This window comes from Chiloscyllium plagiosum, chromosome 1 (genome assembly GCF_004010195.1).
Source record: "Chiloscyllium plagiosum isolate BGI_BamShark_2017 chromosome 1, ASM401019v2, whole genome shotgun sequence".
Lineage (NCBI taxonomy): Eukaryota > Metazoa > Chordata > Chondrichthyes > Orectolobiformes > Hemiscylliidae > Chiloscyllium > Chiloscyllium plagiosum.
The window spans coordinates 119,446,831-119,457,609 of record NC_057710.1 but is presented as its reverse complement, the minus strand read 5'-3'; the positions used below and the strand labels follow the sequence as shown (position 1 = coordinate 119,457,609).

Genomic DNA, 10,779 nt, shown 5'->3' with positions numbered 1-10,779 from the left:
TGTGATTTTTAACTTTGTCCACCCCAGTCCAACACCAGCATCTCCAGGTCAAGATTAGAGAGGTGCTGGAAAAGTACAGCAGGTCAGGCAGCATCCCAGGAGCTGGAGAATCGACCTTTCGGCCAAAAGCCTTTCATCAGGAAAGTGGGCGGTGCCCGGGCGAGTGGGCGGTACCTGGGGGCACGGACGAGGCGACGTGCGTGCCATGAGCAGCATGACGCAGCGTCGACGTGATGAGACGCCGCGTGGTTTGACAAGGGGGCGGTGTGTGCTGTGTGACGTGCTTCGCGGAGCGGGGCCGTGGTCTCCCGGGGAGCGTGGTGTTATTATGGGATGTTAGAGCTGGAGGAATGGCGCTGGGCGCGTGATTTTGAACAAACACGATCGGTCTCCCGGTGACGAGCGCTGTGTGTGTCTGGTAACCGGGGCCGCCAGCGCCGCCTCAGGCCCCAGGCGGCCACGACCCTCCTTCATGCCGCCCGCCTGCAGGTCCGAGCGGCCCGGACACCGCAGCCGGTGAGTATCCGTCAGCGGCGCGGCTGTGTTTATGTCTGAGGGACAGGGAACGCTGCACCCGCTGCCTGCCTGGCACCGAGGACACCGGCGCTGGGCGGCTTCAGAGGCACCGGCTGATGGCGGCTGGAGTGAGAGAGTGATGCTCCCGCCCGATCTGACTGGAGCCGGGGTCTTTGGGCGGTTTGACTGGGACTTTCTGCCTGGTTGAAGTTGTCCGCGGTGTTGTCAGTGGCCTCACTGACTGTTCCCCTCTTTCTGAGAGACTCTCCTCCGGTGACAGCTCTTTCAGCGTCTTCTTGCCTTCACCCCAATCCCTGATTCTGCCCTTTTTCTGTTTCTTTACAGTGATTTTTGCCTTAATTTGTTTGTAACTACTTTCCCCGCCTCGTCCAGCCGTGTGACTCGTTTTCTTTTTGCTGTGTTAAATTGCTTTTTGTTAATACTGTGTAACTTTTACTGCATTTCTGAGACATGAAGGGTTCACGTCGCTGTTATAGCTCCGCGTTTGTAAAACACATTTGCAGCAGTGAGCAGTTCGAAGATGATCTGCGCTCAGGTTTTTTAAAAAAATACTAAATAGCGGCTGGATCCTGCCTGTATTTGGTCTGAAGCGATATCTAGTTTATGTATTGCAGTGGTAACATTTCATTGTGAAGTTTAATCTTAGCTCCTGACTGATCTCCCCAGTTACAGATTTCCCCCACCCCTGGGATCCAAAGGGCTTTGTACTGTCAATGTTCTCAAGAACGGGCAACATCACATACCCCAGGGTCGAATTTTTTTTGTCGTTGTCGTGCTGACCTTATGCAGGAACCATTTCTTTAAGCCCCGCCAGCGATTTGAACGGGAGCGATAGTGTGTTTATATGTTGAAGAATATCTGTGAGGTTTTACTTCCAGCAGGTAGATTGTTGATTTGTAAGTTGCTTGTTGTTTGGGGAGGAGTGCGCCAGGGCGTCAGGCTGAACGTTTGTGGGGTTTGTTCGGCAACTATGGTATTTCCTGTTAGTTTTTTTCCGCGGTTTTTTCGTATGATTTTTGTATGTCTCCTAGTCTCGCTCAGGCCCTGCCTTTCTCTGGAAATGTGATGACGAGGTGAAAATGGCGGACCTTTCGAAATGCAATCCCTGCCTAATAATACACCCGAGCCCAGTCTGAAAAGACCGAACCGGCTTTGAGTTCTGCCCGGCCGCTTAGACATAAAATGACACGACCTCCCTTTTCGCACCCAGATGTCACGCTAATAACACTTCAGGTTTCTCTGCCAAGCACAGACTATTCGGGTGCAAAGGCCTGCAGTTCTCCTTTTCTTTAGAGATCGTTTGGAGAGACGTGGCTCTCTGAAAGAATACAGTAAGGTATGCTCAGATTCCGCCTAACAAAGATTACGTTTAGAAGTTACCTTGTCGTCTAGTAGACCTGATCCAAATACAATGTAAAATTATTCACATTTACGTACCTAGGATTTCGAAGGGCAAGCAGCAATACTGTTGTTGAGGTTTTTCACTAATAAAGATAATTAGTAAATAGAGGTCATGCATAAATGTACGTCGCAAAAATCCTCATTCCTTGATCTCTTTTTACTCTGTCGATTATGAAATTTACAGAGCCCCCTCCAATGTTCCTCCCATTCGTCCTCCCAGAACACAGCTAAGTTATCATAGTCAGGTTCACAACTGTGTAAACGTAAAATAAATTTCGAATCACCCTGTTCAAGGATGTTATGACACATCTCTGTAGCAGATGTGACTTGAACCTGGGCCTCATGGATACTGCATTCCTGACTACCAGCTGTTCCAGGATTGGAGGCAGTGATTCTGTTTGCAACTGGTGTGTTAACTGTGTGAATGATTGTTTAGCTTCAAGTTTACATCTTTATAATGTCCCAAAACATTTGATTGAGGGATGGGGTAGCAAGACTACAGGAGGTGGACCAAAGTGCTGCTGAGGAGATACATTTTAATGGTGAAAAGAAATATAACAAAAAGCAAATTAGAATACTACAAGATAACACAGGGGCAATGGGCCAAATGACCTCCTTCTGTGATGCATCATTCTTTTGATCACCAGTGAGAGATTGGAATGCACAAAGGACCATGATGTAGGTAAATGTTGAAATATCAGCAGATGCAGACAAGGAAGGAGGGATGGAGAAGATTTTTAGAGGTGGGATGGGAAACTGGAATTAAAAATGGGAATGAAAATAAATTGTACTCCTGTTCAGTCACCCATTGAAAGTGATTTTTTTTTGTGTGGTGACTTGTTGGCATGTGACAGCAAAGCCCCACAAACATATGGTGTGATAAATGATGACTTGATTACAAAGTGTGTATTTGCCAATGCAGGCAAAAAGTTAAATATTTTTAAGATTTGGCTGCCTTTTATATCTGTTAGTCGTCTTCAATTGCAAGGTTGTCATTAGTGCTGCTTCCATCAGTAAGTACGCAGACAATGATAAAGGAGTTAATATTTGTTGTGGGAAATAGAAAAGTCAGTAGTAAGAGGATGTCTTTTCAGCTTGGGGTAACAAATGTTAAATAAGTAATCTGCATTCATTCTATTAAGTCTTCTATCTCCACAGATTATCCTTTCATTGACTCTGTCCCATTATGTAATTGCCTTGCTGTGTTGCTACATGGAGAACATTCAAGTACTGTATAACTTTTCCTTGTCCAGGGAGGTAGTTGAACAAAGCTCCAAAATATTTTTGTATTCACACTGACGTGCAAACCTGCATGCTTGGTTTCTGCAGTTTGTGCTTTGTTTGGTAACAGCAAACTCTGTAGCCTGCTTAATTCCTCGTGTTACAAATCTTTAACCTTCAATTTCTTTTTGCTCCTGGATTGTGGATGTTACAGGCAAGCATTGCATATATTATCCATCCTCAGTTGTCCTTGAGAAGATGATGGTACAAAAGCTGCAGTGTCTGTGGTGTAGGCATTCTCAAAATTTAGTTAGGGAGGAAGTTCTAGGATTTTGACCAAATAACAGTGGGGAAGAAAAATCCAATACATTTCAAATTAGTGTGTTGCTTGGAAGAGAAAACTTGCCAGTATTGGTTCCCATGCTGCTCTTATCCTGAGTGATAGAGTTCATGGTTTTTGGGAGGAGCTGTTGTAGAAGTTCTTTTACTGCAGCACTTATAAATTGAAAATACTGCAGCCATTGTGTGCTGATGATTGAGGGAGTGAATGTTGAGGTAGTAGATTTGGTCTCCAGCAAATGGATTGCTTTACCCTGGAGTTGTTGAGCTTTGTATTGTTGGAGCTGTGCTCATCCAGACAAGTGGAGAGAGTTCTGTCACATTCATGAGCTATATGTTGTAGGTAGTGCAAAACATTTAGAGAAACAAGGTGAGTTATTTGCTGCAGCATTTGTAGATTCTGACTTGCTGTTATAATTACAGTTATTACGTGGTTGAGTCAATTAAGTTCATGATCAATAGTAACCCTGAGGATGATGTTGGTTGGGTACTTACCAATGGTAATGTCATTGAATATAAGGGAGAGGTGGTTATTTCTTGACATTTGTGGCACTCAACCAGATAATATCTAGAATTCTATCCTGATGAACAATCACAGCTGGAAAATTTCATTCATGTTTTTTGCTGTTGCCACACTTTTTTATTTCTAGCATTTTCTGTTTTGTTTGAAACTTAGAGAGCATATAGTATTTTGCTTTCAAATAGTTAGCTAGCCCTATTCTGAAGACTTAAAGTACAGAATATTGTTGAACATAATGGCTCAAATCTCTACTACCTATACAGAAATGTATGGAGTTGGCACTCCATTAACATAATCAGAAAAGTAAGTTTTTCTGTTCTGCAATAATTACTTTTCTTCCTGTGTTGTGTGAAAAATAATCTAAGGTTTTCAAAAAGAGAACAAATAAACAGTTTTTGAAGGAGTTTCTCAGTGGGGACAAAATTCTTGACATAAAGGCCAGAATATGTTTGATTTGCTTGACAGTCAGTATTGAGTAGGAAAACACATCAGGTTAGCTAGTAAGGTGCTATATTCACTTCCCCAGTATTAGGAAAAGCAAAAAATCAGGAAGAATCCTTGCTTCTTATTATTAGCCATTCATCCACTCTGAAAAAGTGTATTGAGATTTGGATGAGGATAAACATGGATTTAGCTTTTTGTCCTCACAGGTGAATTGCCTGCCAGCATTCCTCTATGGTCACACATGAAGAGAAGCCAGTGGCAAAAGTACTAGTGGGTTGCTAACCCCAAATAACCAAATACCTGCCAAGTATTCAGCTCCAAGATATTGCACACTCAAACCAAACTAGGCTGTGCAAATCCTGTTCAATACACATCTGTTTCACCCAATATATTGTAACCATCACCAAACTGCTGTCTCAACCATCAGTCACCTTTGCTCTTGTTTCTTCCCCATTGCTTCTACGACCTGTCACCGTCTCCTCATTGATTAGAGTGATGCTGGAAAAGCACAGCAGGCCAAGCAGCATCCGAGGAGCAAGCAAATCAACGTTTTGGGCAGTTGCCCTTCATCTTTCCTGGTGAAGGGCTCCTGCCCGAAACGTTGATTTTCCTGCTCCTTGGATGCTGCCTGATTTGCTGTGCTTTTCCAGCACCACACTAATCTTGACTCTAATCTCCAACACCTGCAGTCCTCACTTTCACCTATCATCTCTTCATTGATCATTCATTCTCTTCCCCATCCTATTCAGTTTTAAATCTTCAATCTTCTACAAATTTTGTTGTGATGTCCCCTCTTTTTTTTATTGCAAAAATGTACTTTAATCATAAATTATCTACAAGCAAGTATGAAAAGGTCAAAACAGTTATGTATAAACTTTTCAGAAAATACAATGAATTTGTCATTCCTCATATTGAAAGGAGACTACTTGCATTCCCATTCAGGTAATGAGGGAATCTTGAAATTTAACAGGCCCTTGTTTTTGGCAGAAAGATTGTCGTCTTTCTCCACTTGGTGGCAGCTGCCCCAAACTTCAGTGCATTACTCAGCACATAGTCCTGTTACTCTGAATCAGCCTGCAACACTTAATTGAGGTAAACTCTTTATGCTGGAAGGTCAACAAGTATTGTACAGACCAGAGTGTCTTTCACAGAGTTGATGGTCCTTCAGGTGCAGTCTACTTTTGTTTCAGTGCTTGTCCTGGGAAAAAGCCAATAGAGCACACAGTCCCACATCACAGAGCTGCTTGGGGTGATCTTCGACAAAATCACTGCAGCTATTTCCAGACCTTTTTTGCGTAGAAGCATTCCAGAAGATGATGTGTGACAATCTCTTCCCCTCTACAGCTGCTTCCAGACAGCATATGATGGCAGAGTCTGAACGATATGACTGGTTGTGCTCTTCTCAGCACCACCAAGCTATGTCTTGGTGCTTGTTAGAAAATTCTGGTGTTGAGGAAGTCTGCTAAATACTTGTTGACAGTCTACTCAAGGAACTGCCCAATAGAATCAACCCTGTCCTTTTCCTGGAGATTCTCAAGGATATTCTTGCAGACCACTGTCTGATGACTTGAGGTCAAAGGTGTTTTCCTTTGCAATATCTTCCACGGGGTTTCGGTTAAATGAAATGGTCCAACTCCTTGGAACATTCTATAGTCAGGAGGCCAGACCAATCATTTGCAACACCGGGGCAGCTAGAACCTGAGTGGGAGAGTAGGTAGTGACACTTTGTGTTTGTGCACTGAGGATCTACAGACAGCTTGATGCAGTTGCCCACAAAGTGCTCCCCCTCCTTCCACTATCACTTGATCTTTCTTTCCATTGTGTCCTTTCAGGTTTTCTGACTGACCTTCTTTCAATCTCCACTTGCCTTCCCCAAACTACTTTTCTGGTTCTATCTCCATAACCTTCTGAAAACCTTCCTCTTCGCTCGGTAACTCTTTCTGTGAAGAATTTAAACTACTCAACTTGTATTTATATAGCACCTTTTTAATATAAAAGAATATCTTCACAATGATATATTCAGTCGAAAATGGATGTAAATGAAAGTGATTCAGAGGTGTTAACACGCTTTTTCAGAGCTGGGCTTTAAGGAGAATCTTGAGAGATGGACAGAGGAAAGTCATTGGAAGGAAATCGGAGTAAAACAAAATCTGATACTTTCTCATTTGGATGAGTATGGTTGAAACAATGAAATATTTTGAGTTTAACTGGATGGAGATTGTTTGGCTCATCTGCTTTGAGAATAATAATCACAAACATGATGCATAAAGTAGTACTTCTTGAAAAGCCTGACATTCCTCCTTGCTGAAGAAATAGTGCTGACATTTAGAGAACATGAAGCCTCATACAATTTGGTAAAGTTATAATTTTGCAACAAATTTTTCTTACTGTTTCCAATACTCTTCTGGTTAGTTGAGCAAATTCCAGTATTTTCATGCTGAAACCAAAGATGATGATGTAACTTGGTTGTAAGACCAGTAGTCGCTTAGCCATTATTATTTACATTTTCTACATATAACAAAGCCTTGAACAAGATCTTGAAAATAAGTCACTTAGCCTGTTGATACTGTCAAGGCTTAAAACAAGCAGTTGTTTTAATTGCATCCTGAACACAAGCCATTCCTGGTGCAGAACATGAACAATTGTTGCAAGGGATTGGAAAAACTAGAAAATTAAATAACAAATAATCTAACACAATGATTATTTGAGAAGAGCTGACCTTATTAACATCATTACAATAGCTGATCTATATTGTTATGGTTGTTTATCTTGAATTACACAGTTTAAAAAGCCAATCATTCCAGAAAATTAAAAAAAAAGTAAGGTAGTTGAGATGACATGAGTTGCTACCATATAACTAATAGGATTTATGTAATTGATAATCTTATAATTTATGAATGTCAGCAGTATCCTGACATTTGAGGACTTCTAAATTCACTGATAACTTTGATTTTTGCAAGCTAATTTGTAAAGGAATTTCACAGTCAAAATAAAGTGTACTATAAAATGGTGATGCCCAATTGGCATGTGCAACAGTGACATGCTGTTGGGATTTTGCTATGTAACATTGTTCTTATTTTCATTGTGTTGTTGTAGGAAATTGCTGTTCAGAAGCAAAGCTGTTTCCCACAATGTGAAACAAGTAACGTCATTCCCCTTTATGCTCCCCACACTCCTCTCAAATTGCTTCAGAGAATTCTATGTAAACATAAAGGAAGCCAGTTCTTAGTTACAATTGCAACATGGCCTGTTAAGGTGAAGGAATGTGTAGCAAACCAAGTACCAATGCAGTTTTTTTTTTGTGCAAATACAGCGAACAGCTGTTCTGCTAACAGTTTGTCTGCTCGGTTGGAAGTATCTTTTATAAAATGCTGAAGCTTGGTGCCATTTTGTGCACTAAATCTCTTTCCAGTGTCTTGAGTTGACATTGTAAGTCGTCCCTGTTGTGAGGGAATCATCACTATTTTGTAGGTTTTGTGCATTGGTTCCTAATGTTTAGCACAAAATGAACATTAGTACACATTTATACCACTAATTTTCCAGAGTGAATTTTTTTACCCATTGCAAATATTATTAGGATGCTCTGAAAAATGTTCTTACTTTGTGTCAAGGAAATTGATGGTTAGTTTGTCGAAGTCGTGACTACTTCTTTATTCCACCACTTTGTGTGGTGAAAAAGATGGAGTTTCCAGTTCTTTTTTTAATTAGAATGAGGTATGATGCTCCCTAAAAGGACAGCAATTATTTTTTAAAAAATATTGACAAGCTGAATCTCAATTTCTTGAACATGCATAATAACAAGCTGTTTACAATGAAAAGCTTTTTTTTTGGATAAAAGTTAAATCCTTTCTTCCCCTTCAAGTGCTCATAAATAGTCTTATGGCACCAGTCAAAGAAAAGCAGAGGAGTTCTTCCTAAGTTCTGGTCAACATTGTTTCGCCAACATTTTTTGCTCAACAAATTTCATTATAACTGAGTAACTGGTCATTTCTTCTTTTTTGTTAGATGTTGATGTATGCAAATTGGTGGTCAGATTTTGTTACTTTAGTCAAAACACGTTATTTTGTCAACAAATATCAAAACTCACTATTTATCAACAAAAGTAACTTATTTGTTGGGGCAGAGGTGAACACTGGTCAAAGACATCACCAAAAGTGATGGAAGAATAGCTGCTGACAAATAAAAAGGAGGAGGAAATATTTCTGCAGGTATCCCTTAAATACCCTTTTATTTAAATGTGCTATTTGGCCAATGTCATGAAATTTACTTTGTCCTTTTGAATTTCCCATTTATTTCACCAAATATTTTATTATGATCCATCCCCTGCCTTAATAATCTACTATGATGGCATCATCTTGGAGAACAGATATAAGCTGGCTCATTTTATTTAATGAGAGGTACTTTCTTAAACCTCTGTGCCAGTACCTTCACCCTCATTGTTAACTTTCTTTTGTTCTACGCCATCCTAGTGCTGCAATTTCCAGTCTTTTCCCATAACCTCAAACATTCACCCACTTCCCCTCCCAAACTAGCCCTCAACATCTTGCTTCTCTGCCCTTGCCCCCTCCAAGTATGTCTCGTCCAAGAGGACAACTTTCTCCTCAAATCCACTTCCATTTAACTCTTAAGTATTCGACTTCAACTGTCATAACCCCAATGTTACCTTTCCAGTCCACTTGCACTCCCTTTCAGAATTGTTAAAGGGAGTAATAGCATAGTGTTGTTTGTTACTACTGTGTGTGGGCTCCAAGCCTGACAGCAGAAACCAAAATTAATTTAAAAGATGACAAAAGTTTCCAGTACATTGGGGTCCCCATGGCTACTAATAATAACTATTTGCTTTTTTTTTGGCACTCTCTCCATCATCACCTAGTCCTTAAAGTAAAATCCTGTCTTCCCTACCCCATCACCCCCTCTCGCCTTGTTAATCCACTAAGTCAGCCTCTATGGAACGCATTGATGGGTTGTTCAGCTTCATGGGGAATCCCAGCCAAGTTGGAATGTGCCGTGATCTTCTGCTGCTGCTTTCGTCTGTCTGGGTTTTTTTTTGTTTCAGCCAGTCTCACTGAATGTGATGAATTCATGGAAATCCAGGATTTCTACCAGTCTTATGCAGAGTGCCACCCATAATGGGATAAGTGAACTCCATTCAGAAAACAGATCAAACTTGAGACCTCTTTGGGCAATAGATTTTTAGAAAAGGGACCAGGTGAAGCTGTACTTGCCCCTTCTTCCTTATCACTAATGGCCTCCATATCCTCATCCCCGTATACTACTGCATGTTGCAAGTCAATGGCAACCTGTGCAAGCTGTTGAGGGTTTGACTTGCCTCACTTAAGGGCTGAGTACAATGTCAGGAGGAGCAAGAGATTCCTCTCTTTTTGTTCTGCAAGCAGTTTTTTTTTCCCATTGGCACTGTGATGATGCCACCCCTTTTAACATGGTTATTTTGTCCTTGGCTTTTTCTAAGAGGGGTCGTAAAGGTAGAGATGTCTATTTGTCGTCTTTAGCAATGGCAGGGAATTGGGCAGTTCTCCCAGTTGAGGTATTTTGTTTTCTAATTTGGTTTAGTTGCAGCAGAGAAGCTGTTAGTAGCAGGCAGTCAGAAGCTGCAGTGGAAAAAGGTTCCATGCTTCAGCAGATGATACCTGCCTGACTTTGCTCTCTGAAATCCTTCCTGCTTGTAAGAACTTGTGTTCAAGTTTACCTTTTTGCCAAGGGGTGTGTTGATGTGATGTTGCGGGGATTAGAACAGCTCTTTAGTAAGTTTCAATATTGAGTCGATGGAGTTTTCAAATAATTAAATTATTCTAAATTCTGTTTTCTTCATGTTTAAACTGTAGTGTTGAAATAAGTGTTGTTTTGCTTAAGGTCAGCTGCATCACAACTGGAACATCCACTAAACATCTGCCTTTAACATAAGAAAAAGTTTGGGCTTAGGCTACCTTCTTGAAATATTTTGAAGGGATCTTGCCTGGTCCAGAACAGGCATATGTTTCAAAACAAGTAAGGCTACAATGTGATTTATGTCTCATAATCATCCTTAGGGTGTGAGAGAATTGGCAGGGCGAGACACCCACCACCCTCTGAAAATATTCTTTCTCCACCATCCTCTTAGCTGTCCTAGACTTCGCTGAAGTCTTTGGCCCTGGTTATTGTCCCAGTGCACCTAATGGAAAACATACTTTCCTATCTATTTCTTTATGCCTGTCATAATATTATACATTTCTATCAGGTCCCCTTTCAACCTTTGCTGCTCCAAAGAAGAAAACCCCAACCTATCCAATCTTTTCCCTAGCTCAAACCCCTCAGTCCAG

The 10,779-nt window shown here is 41.1% G+C and overlaps 1 protein-coding gene across 5 annotated transcripts in view; it reads left to right on the top strand.

Annotated features, from left to right (window-relative positions):
• The first annotated feature begins 285 nt into the window (after positions 1–285).
• Positions 286–10,779, top strand: part of lin54 (lin-54 DREAM MuvB core complex component) — an 85,271-nt gene continuing 74,777 nt past the window's right edge. For 3 of the 5 annotated variants that reach the window (XM_043695199.1, XM_043695198.1, XM_043695220.1), the window contains exon 1: positions 287–516. The gene's annotated coding sequence lies outside the window, so the exon portion shown is untranslated. Of the gene's footprint in view, positions 517–1,416; positions 1,874–10,779 lie in introns of those variants that run through there. The other 2 variants (XM_043695212.1, XM_043695203.1) reach the window with 2 other exon arrangements.